This window comes from Durio zibethinus, chromosome 3, assembly GCF_047325235.1.
Source record: "Durio zibethinus cultivar Kanyao isolate XHJ-2024 chromosome 3, ASM4732523v1, whole genome shotgun sequence".
In the NCBI taxonomy this organism is placed as follows: Eukaryota; Viridiplantae; Streptophyta; class Magnoliopsida; order Malvales; family Malvaceae; genus Durio; species Durio zibethinus.
Window position 1 is genome coordinate 2,494,174 of NC_143164.1, and position 16,098 is coordinate 2,510,271.

Genomic DNA, 16,098 nt, shown 5'->3' on the forward strand with positions numbered 1-16,098 from the left:
TGAAAGAAGAATGGAATACGAAAGATTCAAAACTCATTATATATCGTAAGTATATCTTAGAGTTGATCAAACAGTTTAAAGATATTCAATTTGATCATTTACCTCAAGAAGAGAATTTGATTATTGATGTCTTAGCTACTTTGGCAGCAATGGTTCAAATTAATGATAGCACTAACATTCAAACCATCAGGTTAGAGGTCAAAGACATGTCGACTCACTACTCTAATGCAGAAGAGGAGAAAGATGGGAAATCCTGATATTATGATATTTTACAATACATTAAGAACCAGTAATACCCTGTCCAGGCAATTGAGAATGATAAAAGGATCATTTGAAGACTAGCTATGAGTTTCTTCCTAGATGGATATGTTATCTACAAAAGAAGTCATGACCAAGTATTGTTGAGGTGTGTAAATAAGAATGAGGCTAAAAAAATTATTGAAGAGATGCATGATGAAATATGTGGGGCATATGCTAAAGGACATATGATAGCAAGATAGATTATGAAAGCATGATACTATTGGTTGATAATGAAGAGTGATTGCATTGACTATGCTAAAAAATGTCATAAATGTCAGATTTATGCTAATAAGATTCATGTTCCACCATCTGTTTTACATGTTTTGGCACTACTCTAGCCATTCTCTATACGGGGCATGGATGTCATTAGTCCTATTACCCCAAAAGCTTTTAATAGGCATAGGTTCATTTTTCTGATGATAGATTACTTCACGAAATGGGTGAAAGCAGCATCATTTGAAAGTGTGACATGATCTATAGTCTGTAAATTTATAAAAAGAGAAATCATTTATAGATACGAACTTTCAGAGAGAATTATTTCAAACAATACCAAGAATTTTAATAGCAAAATGATGCAAGAGATATGTGCTCAGTACAAGATCAAGCACCATAATTCGGTGCCATACCTTTAAAAATGAATGAGGCAATTGAGGCAGCTAATAAGAATAAAAAAAAATTCTTGAAAAGATGACTGAGACTTATAAAGACTGACATGAGAAGTTACTATTTACACTGCATGCATATCGAATGTTGGTGCGTACCTTTACTAGGGTAACTTCATTTTTTTTATTTATGAGATGAAAGCTGTATTGCTAGTAGAAGTAAAGATCCCATCTTTAAGGATTCTAAAAGAAGCTAAACTAGAAGAGGCTGAATGGATTTGAGAATGCTACGAACAGTTGAATCTCATTGAAGAAAAGAGATTGATAGCATTGTGTCATGGTCAACTATATCAAAAAAAGAATAATGAGAGCTTATGATAAAAAGAATCAACCTTGTTTTTGGAAAAGAGAATTGATCTTGAAAAAAATTCTTCTAAGTCAGCACAATAATAGAGGAAAATGGACGTCGAATTGGGAAGGGCCATATGTCATGAAAAGAGCTTTCTCTAACGGAACGTTGATATTGACTGAGATAGATGAAAATGATCTACCTAATCCTATAAATTTTAATGCTGTGAAGAAGTACTATGCTTGAGAAAAAATTAAAAAATAAAAAAAAGGAAAAAAAAAGTGAACTCAAGGTGAAAACTCCAAAGGGGCTGTTTGAGTCAAAAAGGGGTTTATCTAAGTTGAAAACCTAAAAAGATAATCTAGATAAGGAGAATACAACATCAAATTTGAAAGTTCATTGGCAAAAAGGCTAGCATATTTTGAGAAGCTCTAAGTTGTTAAGTGCATTGGGTGGTTGAATTTTTTGAAAAAGACTTCAATATATGTTATTATGATTATCGGATTGTTTATTTTTTGGGCTTTGACCCCATATCCACTTTGTAATTCTTTCTTTTCCAACTGGCCAAGTTTGGTAATAAAAGATATTTCATTTTATTCTTCATGTGTTTGTTTTGTTAATTATTTCCTAGCCATTCTTTTTCCTTTCTTTTCAATACCTTACAATGGAGGAAATATGTGAATGCATTCATGCTTTTTAAGATTGAAATAATAATTGATAAATGAATAATAGCATGAAAGATTTTTACATTACATTGGAAAGGTTGAGAGTGATAAAGGCAAATTTAAAATGTTCAGTTTCTGATAAGGACATTGAATTCAGAAAAAGATTTCTTGAAAAAAAGAAGATGAGAATTAAATAAGAAAAATGATTGAGAGTTACATTGATTTAGCCCTAATACTTGAAGATTGAGGGGTTTGGGGCCTAAGAAAAAAGTTTGAGAAACTTGAGTACCACAATTGAATGAGAATTAATTAACCAGCATTTACATAGCATGCATTACATTTTTAAATGTCTAGTGCATAGCATACACTACATTTTAAAAGGTTTGGTGCAGGGATGTTCCAAGATCCCACGTGAAGAAGACAAATGTGAAAACTTTTTGATGAAAGAGTTTCTAATACTTAAACAACTTGCAAGGTAAGACTTTAATCCTTGAAAGAGGATTTTTTCAATATTAGGAATGATTTGTAAGACCTTCGAGCCTAATCTTCTAAAATTCCTTCAGACACGATCTATAACTCCTTTGGACATGAGTGTCAAAGAGCAATTTATTTTTTTCAAAGTTCTATTGCCTCTATTTTGATGAGCAAATTATTTTTTCTCAAAGTTTTATTGCTTCTATTTAGATGAGCAATTTATTTTTTCAAAATTCTGTTACCTCTATTTAAAGGAGTAATTTATTTTTCTCAAAGTCGTTGAACCTTTGTTTAGAGGAGCTTTGTTTACTTTTTCAAAAAAAAAAAGGAAGCATGAATTTGTTGGGATGAGCACGTGCAGGGTGTCTACGTCTTTGCGTAATTTTTATTTCACAAAAATGTGCCAAGAGGGACAGCTGTAGACATCCAATTTGGTTTAAGCTCAGATCAATTGGGCTTGGTCCAAATGGTGCAAAATGGCCCAATTTTATTTTCTATTTTCTTGGTTTCTTTATTCTAAATTTTGTTTTAATTTTTTATATATAATTTTTTCTTCTTTCTAGAAAATGATGAAAAATTACCGAAAATTTAGGGTGGTAGGATTGGATTGGGATTTAAAGATTGATAATCTTGAATCCCAATCAAAGAAGGAATTGGCATTAATCAAAAAATTTTCTTATCAATGCCTATAAATATAGGCTTAAACAAAATGAAAAAGAGGTACAAAGAAAATAGAAGCAAAAAAAAGGGTTATGGAGAGTAAAAACAATTTGAGGATTTTTAGGAATTTTTTTTCAAACTTTCGATTTTTTTTTCAAAAAATTTTTGGAAAAATTCCAAAATTCAATCAATTTTTCGACAACTTTTTTGGTCAACTTTGAATTTTTTGATGAAATTTTCCAATTTCTGGCATTTTTTCAAATTTTAATAGAAATTCAATCGGATTCTAAAATTTTTTAGAGAGAATGAGGAGAGAAAAGAAGAAAAAGAGAGAGAAAGAATGGAGAAATCTGAAGAAATACCAGATTTTAGCCTTATATACCAACGTAAAATGATATTGTTTTGGACGTTAGTGGATACCCAGGATCCGCGCGTTTTTGTATAGGCTAACTCGACCCGATCGCGACCCGATTTGTTAACTCGTGTTTCAGCCAATCCATTCCAGTCGTGCCGAGCTGAGTCTTTAAGCCGCGCTTCTGAGCCATTTCTTTTACCTTGAGCCGAGCCGTATTCCAGTCGAACCGAGCCATTTTTTTTTGGTAATTTTTTTAATTTTTTTCTTTTATTTATGTGTTTTTTTTAGTATTTTTGCATGATTTAATTTAATAAAAAATAATAAAAATAAAATTTTTGAGAATAAATATTAATTATCCAATGATGAAATTTATAGAAATTTTAAAAGGTAAATTTCTATAAAATTCTTAGATGAGAAATTTTGTCTAAATTTGGCCTAAATTGTGGAATAATTTAGATAAAATTTCAATAACAATAATTAATATTTATTTTCAAACAAAAAAAATTTTAAAAAGAAAAAACATAAAAATATAAAAAAAATTTGAATTAAATACGAATTACCAAATGATGAGATTCTTAGAAACTTCAAATGGTAAGTTTTTACGAAATCTTTATGTGAGAAATTTTCTCTAAATTTTATCCAAATGGTGGAATAATTTAGATGAAATTTTAATACAAGTAATTGTATTCTTTTCCAAATAAAAATTTTGGTTGAAAATATTTGATAATTATCCAATGATGAGAATCTTAAAAATTTTAAATGGTAAATTTTTTAAAAAATCTCTATGTGAGAAATTTCTTTAAATTTGTTTCAAATTGTGAAATAATTTAAATGAAATTTCAATAAAAATAATTGTCATATTATTTTTTTTCCAAGAAAAAAAGAGAAATAATAAAAAAAAAGAATTTCTAAATAGGCCCAAATAATGAAAATTTTAGAAATTCAAAAAGAGAAAATATTTCTAATTTGGTCCAAATGGTGAAATAATTATATATATTTTCAACAAATAAATAAAACGAACAAAAATTTTTTCGATGATAGAATCTCTTCAAGATATCAAATGGGATCCTTGAATACTCTTGAGGTAAGAAAATATTTTTAAGAATTCTACCTGATTGATGGAGAGTCTTAAGAATTATTTTCAATATTTCAACATAAAGAATTTAAGACCATTAGAACAAAGATCATAGGATAAATTTAAAATAATATGATACCATCATTTGGATGGGCATGTAAAGGTGCTATAACATTTTTTACATGTAACTGACTCTTGAACCATGTTCTGATTAGTAGACCCGAACCTATTCTTTTAAGGAACACCTATTTTTTTAAGGACATTTAGGAGTTTCTTAAAAGGATAGATTCCTTATATGACCAATCACACTTGGATAAAAAAGATTAGTGACGACTTCATTTTGTTAAATCTAACTATAAATTTATGGATCTATATGTTATGACAGAAATAATAAATTAGTTTTAAAATGATAAAACACGTAAGAGTTATTAATTTTAATACTTACATCATCTAAAAATAATTATTTTTTTAATTCAAAATTTAGTTTCGTTTGTTTATTATTCACTTTTAAAAGATGATATCTTATAAATGTGAAATTTAATTAATATCTTCTTTGACCGTAGGTAAAAAATAATTATTCTTTTTCAAATCAAATTATCCTTCTTATAATTTTTTAAAAATATTATATTAAATTAAAATTTTAAAATATATTTTGAAATTTTTATAATTCAAAATTTTAGTAATAAAGATAAAATCTTCTTTTCAAAATCTTAAATTTTATTAAAAATAATTATTTAAATTGAATTAATTTGATTAAAAAATAAATAAAAGATAATAAAACTGAAAAGAAAGAATTATAAAAATTAGTTATTGTTTTCGTAAAAGAGTTTTCATATGGACTATAATACAATAAATTTTTAATTGTATATTTATTTATTAACGTTTGTTATGTATAAGATTATTGTTATTGTTACGTATAAGATTATCATAAAATTAGTTATTACGACATTTGTTATAGCCACGTCAACTTTTTTTAATAATAAAAAAATTAGTCATTAGCAATTAGTAACTAGATTAAAATTATTAAATTAAAATAGTTTAAAAATTAAATTTATATAAATTACAATATAAAAATTAAAAGGGGTTTGGATGTATCCACTATCGGCTTGCTGGCTGCAGTAGTCTCGCATATTAGAGGGGTTTTGAAGCAAAAAGACCACCATCCCAAACAGCAATCCTCTACCTACCGGGAAACCAAGAAAAAAGAAAATGGATTTCGGCATTCCCAGATAACTCTCCAATCTTCAGAAACTCCGATCTCAATACCAACCACAACTCCCCCTTGCCTTGAGGTTTGTAATTTGCAATTTTCCGCCTCTTCCTCTTTTGCTTTTCTCATGATGCTTACAACAACTTAGATCTACCCATGTTTATAATTATAATTGCTTATGTGTTAACAGATCTCTGTTTCTATCGCCAAACTTCTCTTCTTCTTTCTTACCATTCTTGCTATTGCTAGTCACCATTCAACCATCGCATCTTTCTGATTTTTTTTTTTTTTGAACTAAACTGGATAATACTACTACTACTATTCAATTGATTAGATTTACATTTACTCGTATCCCTAGTGGAAAAGATCCATCCGCCTTTAGCTTATTTCTTTTCTCGGACTTATTTGCTTTTGCATGTCAACTAATTAGATTTGACCAGCTATCACGCTACTACTTGGACTACGCAGAGACAGCCTCTTGCTGTCTTATCTTCTTCTCTTTGCTTCTACGCTCTTTTTCCTGTAATTTCAATATCATAGACCTAAATAAATGAATTACATGACTCACAATTCATCTGATGCTTCAGGGAACTACTGTCAGGGTTGAGTTTGGTGATGCCACTACAGCTTGAGACCCAGCTGATGCTCATACCATTTCCCGTTCTTTTCCTCACACTTATGGCCACTCCTTGGCTCACGTTCTCAGGGCAACTGCAAAAGTACCTGATGCTTAGGTTATAACTGAGCATCCTGCTATCAGGTGCTTATTATCTCACACCATGATTTTCTTCCCTTCTACTTTTTAGGGTCATTTTAAAAGCAATTGCCTCTGCTTCTTGCATCATCTTTCTTCGTCCTGTCACCTTTCTGTGGGCATTAATTCATGGTCGTATGTTCTTGTTTGTCTAATCCTCAAACGTTCTTGCATTACAGGGTAGGACTTGTCTTTCGTGGGAGACAATCGCCTGGTGGGCATAATGTCATATGGGGCCTTCACAAAGCTCTCAAAATCCACAACTCCAACAGTACTTTGCTCGGCTTTTTGGGTAAGCTGCGTTCTCTGTTTAAAGATGTTATGCAACCAGCGCCTTAATGCACATACAATTACACATACTCAAAACACATACATATGCATTACATACCTGCATGTTCATGAATAAATAGAATTCCTCCCATGAACATATATGCATATGTTCAAAAAATACACTTTCTATTATATACTGATGTTATATTGTGGTTAATTTCCTTATATATTGTACACATTGTGACGTGCTTAGTTTTAATTTTATTACAATGCAGGTTTATGTTTTTGCTTGTGATACTCTTATGTGATAAGTGATTCTTTTTTCTGCTTCTGTTATCAGCTGGTACTCAAGGATTATTTGCACAGAAAACTTTAGAGATCACAGATGATGTTCTTTCAACCTACAAAAATCAAGGTAGGTGCTTTCATGAGTCAATATTATGTCAAAATGCTTGGATTTCATATGGCTCTGTAATCTAACATGCTTTAAAATGTGTTTGCTTGACAATGTGGTTATGATTTGCTGGGACAAACACAAGATCAAATCAAATTAGAATGACTGAGCAAGTTAATGCTGCACTAACAGCATGCAATGATTTGAAGTTGGATGGCATTGTCATTATTGGAGGTGAATTTTATGGTCAAGGTTTTGTTAACCATGTTATTATAACTAATTAGAAGTTACTAAGTAGAAGTTCTATTTGGCTTGTAGGTGTAACATCAAATACAGATGCTGCTCAACTTGCTGAAACATTTGGTGAAGCTAAATGTCGAACAAAGGTAACTCGTTTACAATAAGAGTTAGGTGCTTCTGTCTCTGTTATATGCATGAGTTTGCTGCAGTACATTGAATTTTGTCTGATGTTTGCAGGTGGTCAGTGTTCCTGTTACACTGAATGGAGACCTTAAGAATCAATTTGTAGAAACTAATGTTGGTTTTGATACAATAAGCAAGGTATTAATCTTAAATGCTTAGAGTTTACATTGCAGTAGTAGTTAAAGAAAATTTTAGGAGAAAACATCACCCTACAAAAGAACAAGAAGAAAAAAGAACTGTCAAAGTAGCTGACTTTTGCTGTTGTCAAACATTAAGCATCAACCTGTTTGCAGTTTATAGATGTGGCATGAAAAGACAGTAAGCACATTGGGGAATGATCAACCTGGGCATAGGGCACTATTGTCATTGATATGGGATTATTTTATGTCTTGATTTTATCTTTTAAGTATGGCATGTCGGATGGACTCCCTTTTATTTTAGTGTGGTATTCTGTACTCATTCTGTTAACATTACATGCAGGCCAATTCCCAGCTCATCAGCAACATCTGCACGGATGCTCTCTCTGCAGAGAAGGTAAGTTGTTACATTCTAAGATGATATCACGTTCATCTCTGTTGGCATGTGGTCATTCAAAGTTGTGAAAAGAAGCCAATAAGAAGCAGTAAACTAGAGTGGTTATAGCTTTGCTTCTTTCCTTTTTCAGTATTATTACTTTATCTGTCTTATGGGAAGAAAGGCATCGCATGTTGCCCTGGAATGCACCCTTCAATCTCATCCCAATATGGTCAGTGTTTGCTTGCTAGTTCTGATTTTTAGTTACAGATAACTACCAGAAAGATGTCTATTTTTGCTTACATGAATACAATTTTCATTTCATCCTGGAAAAGCCATCTTTTTCTCAACAATGCCTGTCATTTGATCCAATAGCCTTCCATTAGATAGGAACAGATTTGATAAATACTGATAACTCTCTGATGGAGTATTAGAGCGGAAAAATCCATTAGATAATGAACTATTGGTTCTAAGCCATCTCTGGCGATGGATCAACAATTCAAAGTGCTTTTCTTGCTCATTCTTGATAAACCAGGGTTCATATATAGATGTAAGAGGAGGATCTGTTTTGGAAGTAAAAGCCAAAAGCCACTTTGACATCTCTTCATTTGCAAAGAATTCTCGGTGTGAAAACACAGAGACAAACATTTGATGTATGTGTGATACTTGGTGAAGAGGTTGCTGCATCAAAGTTTACTCTTTTTGATATAACAAAGCAAATTTGTGATGCAATTCAAGCCAGGGCAGAGCAAGGTCAACTATTTCAAGTTGCTTTCATTCCATGTTTGCAAGAGTATAGTTGTCATTGTTGTTTCTTGACCTTTTGTGTTTGGAACAGACAAGAACTACTGGGTCATTCTTCTGCCTGAAGGGCTTATAGAAAGCATTCCTGAAGTGTATGCTGTTGAAAGTAACTAATGTTAAACTGTGAATCATCTCTAATTCCTTTCACATCCCTCTTGCTCTCAAGAGAAGAGGTTTCTCCTCAATGTGGCATTGATCTGTGCTTATATTGATGATTTTTACTTCAGGAAATTCACGGTTTGCTCAGGCAAGGTGTTTCTGCTGAAAAAATTTCTTCTCAACTCTCACCTTGGACATTTGCTTTTTCTGAATTTTTGCCACCTTTTATAAGGAAACAGGTTCTGGTTCTAATTACCTTTAATTCTTAATGCTTAAACTTTAAAGATATATGTGTACCAATTAATGAGCTTAATGAGTGATGATGCTATGTTCAATGTCACAGCTTCTCCTCCATCCTGTATCAGATGATTCTGCACATTTGTCACAGGTCACTAGTTACTTTCTTATTACGAGAAGAATCTATAAGATCTTTTTAATAACTGATCTTTTCTGCCTTCTCGTCCAGATTGAGACAGAGAAACTTCTGGTGCACCTTGTAGAGAATGAAATGAATAAGCACCTGTTAGGCAATAGTATTCCCTTTCTGTTTTATACCACCTCTTGGTTTCTTTCTTGTTGACACTGAACTAAACTTTTTAAAACATTTAACAATTGGCACAAAAAATGAAAAACCATAACTCTTCCTCAAGAGAGCACCTTCCAGATAACAAGTTCTTCTGCCTTCTCCCTGCATTTACCATAATGTTGTAGTATTCTGTTGAATCATTTTTAGTTTACTGTCTGTCTTGAGTGGGTTCCAAATTAATTCTTTACTCACCGATGTCCCTGTTGTTGTGAGCAGAAAGCAGGCAGTTACACGGGGAAAAAACTTAATGCCATCCGCGACTTCTTCGGCTATCAAGCTCGTGGATCCTTACCATCAAAATTTGACTGTGACTATGCCTATGTATGCTATCATTAAATCGTTTTGATGTCTGCTTTGCCTTCTGTTAATATTCTCCTTATATTAACAATAATACATTTCACACGTTCTTGGAGATATCTGCTATCATATTCTTGCAGCTGGTTTAAATGGTTACATGGCAACTGTAACTAACGTCAAGAATCCAGTGAACAAGTGGTGTCGTGATGCTGCACCTATTACAGTTGAGTTTTTATTTTGTTTACTATAGTTAACGATGCAGACATTGAAATATGACTACTTTTAATTATCATTTACTTTCCCTCTCTGGGAGCACCCTTCCCTCTCATCTACTTTTTAATTTTATTTTTATTTTTGAGGCTTTTATTTTATGCTTTCTTATTGGAACCCTGCCCATTTTGTATCCTTATTTATGCTCTCTTCAAGGCTTGACCTTGATTGCATTTGTGAACTGTAGGCAATGATGACTGTCAATCCTAATGCCTTTGTCAATTGGAAAACCTGCTATTCATCCAGCAACTGTGGATATGAAAGGCAAAGCATACGAGTAAGTGTCATTGTTTATGGTGTAAGTGAAGCAATGGCAATTCTAGTTTTATAAGCACTCATTCTGTCTGCCTATGATTGCAGGCTGCTGAGAGAAAATGCAACAAGGTTTTTGCTGGATGATATGTACAGAAATCCAGTATCCCTTCAGTTTAATGTTCCTGGTGCTGATGCTAAGGCTGTGACCTTATGTGTTGAAGACCAAGATTACGTGGGTTGCATCAAGAAACTACAGGAATATCTCGACAAGGTGCCTAATTTTCTGTGGCCTTTCAGTTGTGCATAATTTGTTCGTTTGGTTGTGTAATATCTTGCATGTTTCATTCAACTGGTATTGATCATTATCAGTGCATGAAGTATATCTTTTTTGCTTTGGGTATTCGTTTCTGTTCAACTGCAATTACTATAGCAGTACCTTTCCCATAAAGTAGCACCATATGTGCATGTTTTTCAGGTCCGTACCATTGTGAAGCCACGGTGTTCTCAGGAAGTTCTGAAAACAGCTTTTAGTGTAATGGCTTCTGCGACAGAGGTTCTCTCTATGATGTCTTCATCTTCATATGGCGGACGGACAACACATTCACACAACAACTAACGAACATGCTAGTTATTGTACTTCGTGGTCTCCTTTTTCTTAATTATCCTGAGCTTTAGGGCTGAACGTTTTGTAATGAACTGATCGAGTTTCCCCTTTTTTCTTGTTTCCGAGAGATGATAACAGCACGTAATCTTATCGGTTTTGTGTAATTAAATGATGGCATGTTATCGGTAACCATGCTTTATTCCATCTTTCTCCCTCCCCTGTTCTAAATTTGATCCGAACTTCGGGTCTTCCACGGTTTTAGGGTTTATTGCGTATCTATCCCAACTGTCACGGCCCAAAAAAGATCAAAATGCATTACGAAAATTAATTTGGAATTAAAAGTGCTTTGGGTTGGGCGGATTATTACCTATGAATTAGAGTTATGAGAACACAATCAGACTGGAGAAAAAGAGCACGAAATTTCCATAGCGATGATGGGATTTTTCTTTTTTTTTTTTTAATAAATTATAAAAAGAATTAATATACAATTAATGTTGAGAAAGGATTTTATGAATTGTGAACATCTATTTTGATTCTTCAAATAATAAAATTTCATTATTTAGATAATTTAAATGCGCTAAATATCTTACTGTCTGATCACCTCAATTGAGATCTTATTTATTCTTTCTTTTTAATAAAATAATAATAATAATGAGTTAATGAGCCAGGCATAAGTAAAGTGGAAAGTTTTCGCACCCTTATTGATTCTCTTCAAGCCACTGGGCCGATCAATTAGAGAAGAGACAACTTTATAAAATAATTTAGTTAAAATTATAATATTTTTAAAAAGTAATTTAAAAAAAATTTAAAATTACGGATTGATAGAGTTTAATGTAAATATTAATAATAAGTAAATTTTTTAAAATATTATTTATATTTAAATTTGAACGATATTTATTTAACAGTAAAAATTTTATTATAAATTTTATTAAAAATATTTATTTAAAAAATATATCAAAATTTATTAATTTTTATTTTTTACATTTTATACGCTTGATATATGTAATAATACATTTTAATTTATCAGTTTTTATTTTAAATTTTAAGTTTTATTTAATCATTTTTAATAAAAAATTTCGAAACTTTTACCTAAAAAATTTAGTGACAAATGTTTTTATTAAAGTTGACTGCCAGAATTATACTAGTAGCCAGTAGGTCTGGCAGAGACCCTTGAGAGTCGGGGTCACGTTGCTTCCGACTACTTGTAGCGAATGCAAAACGAGGATCCTGCTTTCTTTTGTGCTGTCCAAGGTGATTTTGTTAACTCCACAGGAAACATCTTCTGGGCTGATGCTCATTCTGGAATGAATTATAATCACTTTGGGTACACTGTTACATTTGGTACGACATATAGAAAAAACCGATACCGTGTTCCTTTTGCCCCCATCACTGGCCACTGGGTGGAATCATGGACAGCCTGTGTTGTTTGTCAGTGCTTTTCTTGTCAACGAGTCAGAGTCCTCTTTTATTAGGTTGTTCAAGACTTGGCTAGCTGCTATGTCAGGCTGCCATCCTATTATCACGATAGACCAGGGTAGGATCAGAAGAGCAGCCGTTGAACAAGTTTTTCCGGGGACACGCCACATATTTTGTAAATGGAATGTGTTTAGGGAGGCTCAAGAGAACCTTTCTGATGTATATCACTCACTCGCACCCACCTTTGAAGCAGATGAGTTTGAGTCATGTTTGGAGTCGCTTCTTCAAAGATAGAGTCTTGGAGATAAAGATAAATGAATTCAGTCAATGTACAACACTCGACAGCATTGGGTACCGGTTTATCTTCAGAACACATTCTTTGGGGAGATGTCCGTAACTCTAGGAAGTGATAGTATAAACTCATATTTTGATGGTTATACAAATGCGTCAACTAATACCCAGGTTCTAATAAAGCAACACGAAAAAGCAGTTGCAAGTCGATATGAAAAGTAGAAGCAGATTATTCACCGGCTTTAAAAACTCCATCGCCTATGGAAAAACAAGCTGCCAACCTTTACACAGGGAAGATATTTGTGAAATCCAGGAGTTGGTTGAGACTCTTGCTTTTCCTGCAATTACAATTGATGACACAGGATTAGAAGTGACATATTGGGTGGAGATATTTGGAGAAGACCATAAAGCACAGTTTGTGAAGTTCAACAGTGTCAGAAAGAAAGAAAGATAGTTGTAGCTGCCAGCCAAATGTTTGAATTTTCAGGCATTATTTGTAAGCATGTATTAGCAGTGTTTAGGGTTTAGAAAATATTCTGACATTGCCATCTCATTGTATCTTAAAACGTTGGACAAGAAATGCAAAAAGTGGGGTTGCAGTGTAGAAATGCCAAGTAACATTCAGGAACCCTATGCTGCTCGTTATGACAATCTGCACCATGAAGCGATTCAATTTGGAAGCCCTATATACCTTTAACATCGTAATGGGTAATTTTCAAGAGGCTGCAAAGAAGGTTGCTTCTACAGTCGTACAAAAATTGTCTTTTACATTCAGGGAAGCAGCTTCACCCTGGCTCGAGGTCAGTTATTCATGATATCTTCTTTTCTTCAATTGGCTTTCTGAATTTTATCGTTGATTTTTATTTTTGCTGTTGGTTCTTTGCATCCTTTCTGAAATTTTTGGTTGCATTCAGTCAAGGCATTATATAGCTGACGACATTTGTTTGTTCTTTTGCTTTTTGCCTTTTTTTTTTTAATAAAAGTTACGATTAAAATTAGTAAATCTCGCAGACTTATCAATCCTAAAAGGATGATGTCTCGAAAATCTTTCAAATACTTATGAAAAACAGAAAGTACCAAGTTTAGAATTTTTCTCATAAAGAAAAATTTTTATTTTAAAAATTCAGATGCATCAACCACTTTTAATCAAAACCTGGTTTTTCCTCTTCTAAATGCTTTTGATCATCAACAAGATGATGATAACGAGAGTATAACAAGTAATCAATCTTTTTGTACTCTTTACCAAAGTTTTTTTTCAGGTTTTCATAGTACAAACAGTACAAAAGCCCTAAGACGAGCAAATAGTATGCGCCAATCAGGTAATACTGATAATGCTCAAATCTTTATTTTTGTAGGAGATAATCCATCTCAGCAAGGTACAGGTGATAACCAAACCTATTATCATTTTGTCAATTCTGTGATCAACTCATACACCTCTTCTTTTAGAAAAACTAAAAATCAAGATATTAAAATGTTTCATTATATAAATAATTATCATATTTCTGCACAAAACGTGCCAGAAATAATTTCTTTTGCTAAAAAAGTTCGTTATTATACTTATATGGAAAGATATTTTTATTTTTCAAACTATAAACCATATAGTTTAAATATTTTGATTGACACAGGAGCAACAATCTCTTGCTGTCGATCTAATGCTTTACCTTCAACAAAATGGTAACCTATGAAGCATCCTATAATAATAGTAGGTATCGATGGTAAAGAAACCATTGTTAATCTAAAGGCAAAAAATATTCATGTTGCCTTAAACGATAAGAAATTTATTATACCTAAAATATTATGTTTTCATAATATGCATGGAGACATTCTGTTAGGAAATAATTTTATACATAAATATTTATCATTTTCTGTTTTCCCTTATTATTTTACTTTTACTATTGATAAAAAATCAATAGATGTTCCTTTTTTATCCAAACATAATCATGTTTGTGATAATGGTTTTCATCTAGAAATAACACATATTTTTTAACTTAAAGCTATTAATGAAAAACATTGACTTTATAAGATTTTGCAGGAAAATTTTGGTGAAGACCCATTGAAGCTTTGGAAGTGCAGTCCCAGATACTGTGAACTTACTATTTATTCTCCAAAAGAGATTATTAGAGTAAAGCCCATGATCTATACCAAACAGGATATAGATGAATTTGAAATACAAATTTCAGAATTGCTCGATAAAGGTCTAATAGAACCAACTACTAGCCCGCACTTTAGTCCAACATTTTTGGTAAGAAACCATTTTGAAATTAAACAAGGTAAACCCCGTATGGTTATTAATTACAAGAAATTAAACCAAAATCTTGTTTTTGATGGCTATTTTATCCCTCGTAAAGATGTTTTAATTAATTTAGCAAAAAATGCTAAATATTTTTTAAAATTTGATTATAAATCAGGCTTTTGGCAAATCATGCTAAATGATATTTCTAAACCTTTAACTGCTTTTAGTGCACCAGCAGGTCATTACTAATGGACTGTTATGACTTTCGGTCTATGCAACGCCCCTCAAATTTTTCAACGTTTGATGGATAGTATTTTTAGCAAACATAAACAATTTTGCTGTGTTTATATTGATAATATTTTAGTATTTTCAAATACTTTAGATGAGCACAGGAAACACCTGAATCTTATTACTCAAGAATTTATTTTACATGGTATTATTTTGAGTACTAAAAATGTTGAATTTGAAAAAACAAAAATTGAATTTCTTGGTCTTAATCTATCTGCAAATGGACTAACATTGCAGGATCACATTATATCCAAGATCAAGGAGTTTTCAGAATAACTGGATAATGTCAAACAGCTACAACAACTGTTAGGTATACTTAATTATGGCAGGTAATTTTTCAAAAACTTTTTTAAAAAGAAAAGCTATCTTTTGCGTAAATTACGAAAAGATAATGATTTTCTCTGGACACCTAACGATTCTGATATTATCAAATAGATCAAATCAGATTTAACCATTATACCTAAAGTCTATCTACTTAAACAAGGTGATTTACTTATTTTAGAGATAGATGCCAGTAATGAACATTGGGGATGTGTCTTAAAAGATAAAAATCTACATTAAAAAGATGAATTGATTTGTGTCTACAATTTCGGTAAGTTCAAACCGAACGAAATAAATTATATTATCTTTGAAAAAGAATTATTAGCCAAAAAAAATGGTGTACAACGTTTTCACATCTATTTAGCCCCAAAGATCTTTGTTATCCGAATAAATAAGCAAGTAGTCAAAAACTTTGTTAAAAATAAAATGCTTTCTGATAATCCCAGGTGAATTAGGTGGTACAATTTTCTTTGTTCTTATCATTTTCAGGTAAAGTTCATCAACAGAGATAAAAACTTCATTGCAGACTATCTAAGTCGACCATATGGATCGAGAAAAATAACCAGTTCCGGACACATGTGGGTAAAGAA

General features: G+C 32.0%; 2 pseudogenes across 1 annotated transcript; both read left to right on the top strand.

Annotated features, from left to right (window-relative positions):
• Positions 1–1,266: 1,266 nt before the first annotated feature.
• On the top strand, positions 1,267–11,148 carry LOC111274025 (pyrophosphate--fructose 6-phosphate 1-phosphotransferase subunit alpha-like; annotated as a pseudogene). The gene is made up of 21 exons (XR_016335826.1): positions 1,267–1,476; positions 2,309–2,391; positions 5,629–5,772; positions 6,278–6,450; positions 6,624–6,736; positions 7,055–7,129; positions 7,224–7,342; positions 7,427–7,494; positions 7,586–7,669; positions 8,012–8,065; positions 8,196–8,276; positions 8,683–8,797; positions 8,883–8,946; positions 9,066–9,186; positions 9,291–9,335; positions 9,414–9,474; positions 9,754–9,852; positions 9,935–10,053; positions 10,288–10,377; positions 10,461–10,626; positions 10,831–11,148. The product of XR_016335826.1 is annotated as a pyrophosphate--fructose 6-phosphate 1-phosphotransferase subunit alpha-like (transcript).
• A 1,022-nt stretch (positions 11,149–12,170) lies between these two features.
• LOC111303523 (protein FAR1-RELATED SEQUENCE 9-like) lies at positions 12,171–15,471 on the top strand (annotated as a pseudogene).
• Positions 15,472–16,098: the final 627 nt, after the last annotated feature.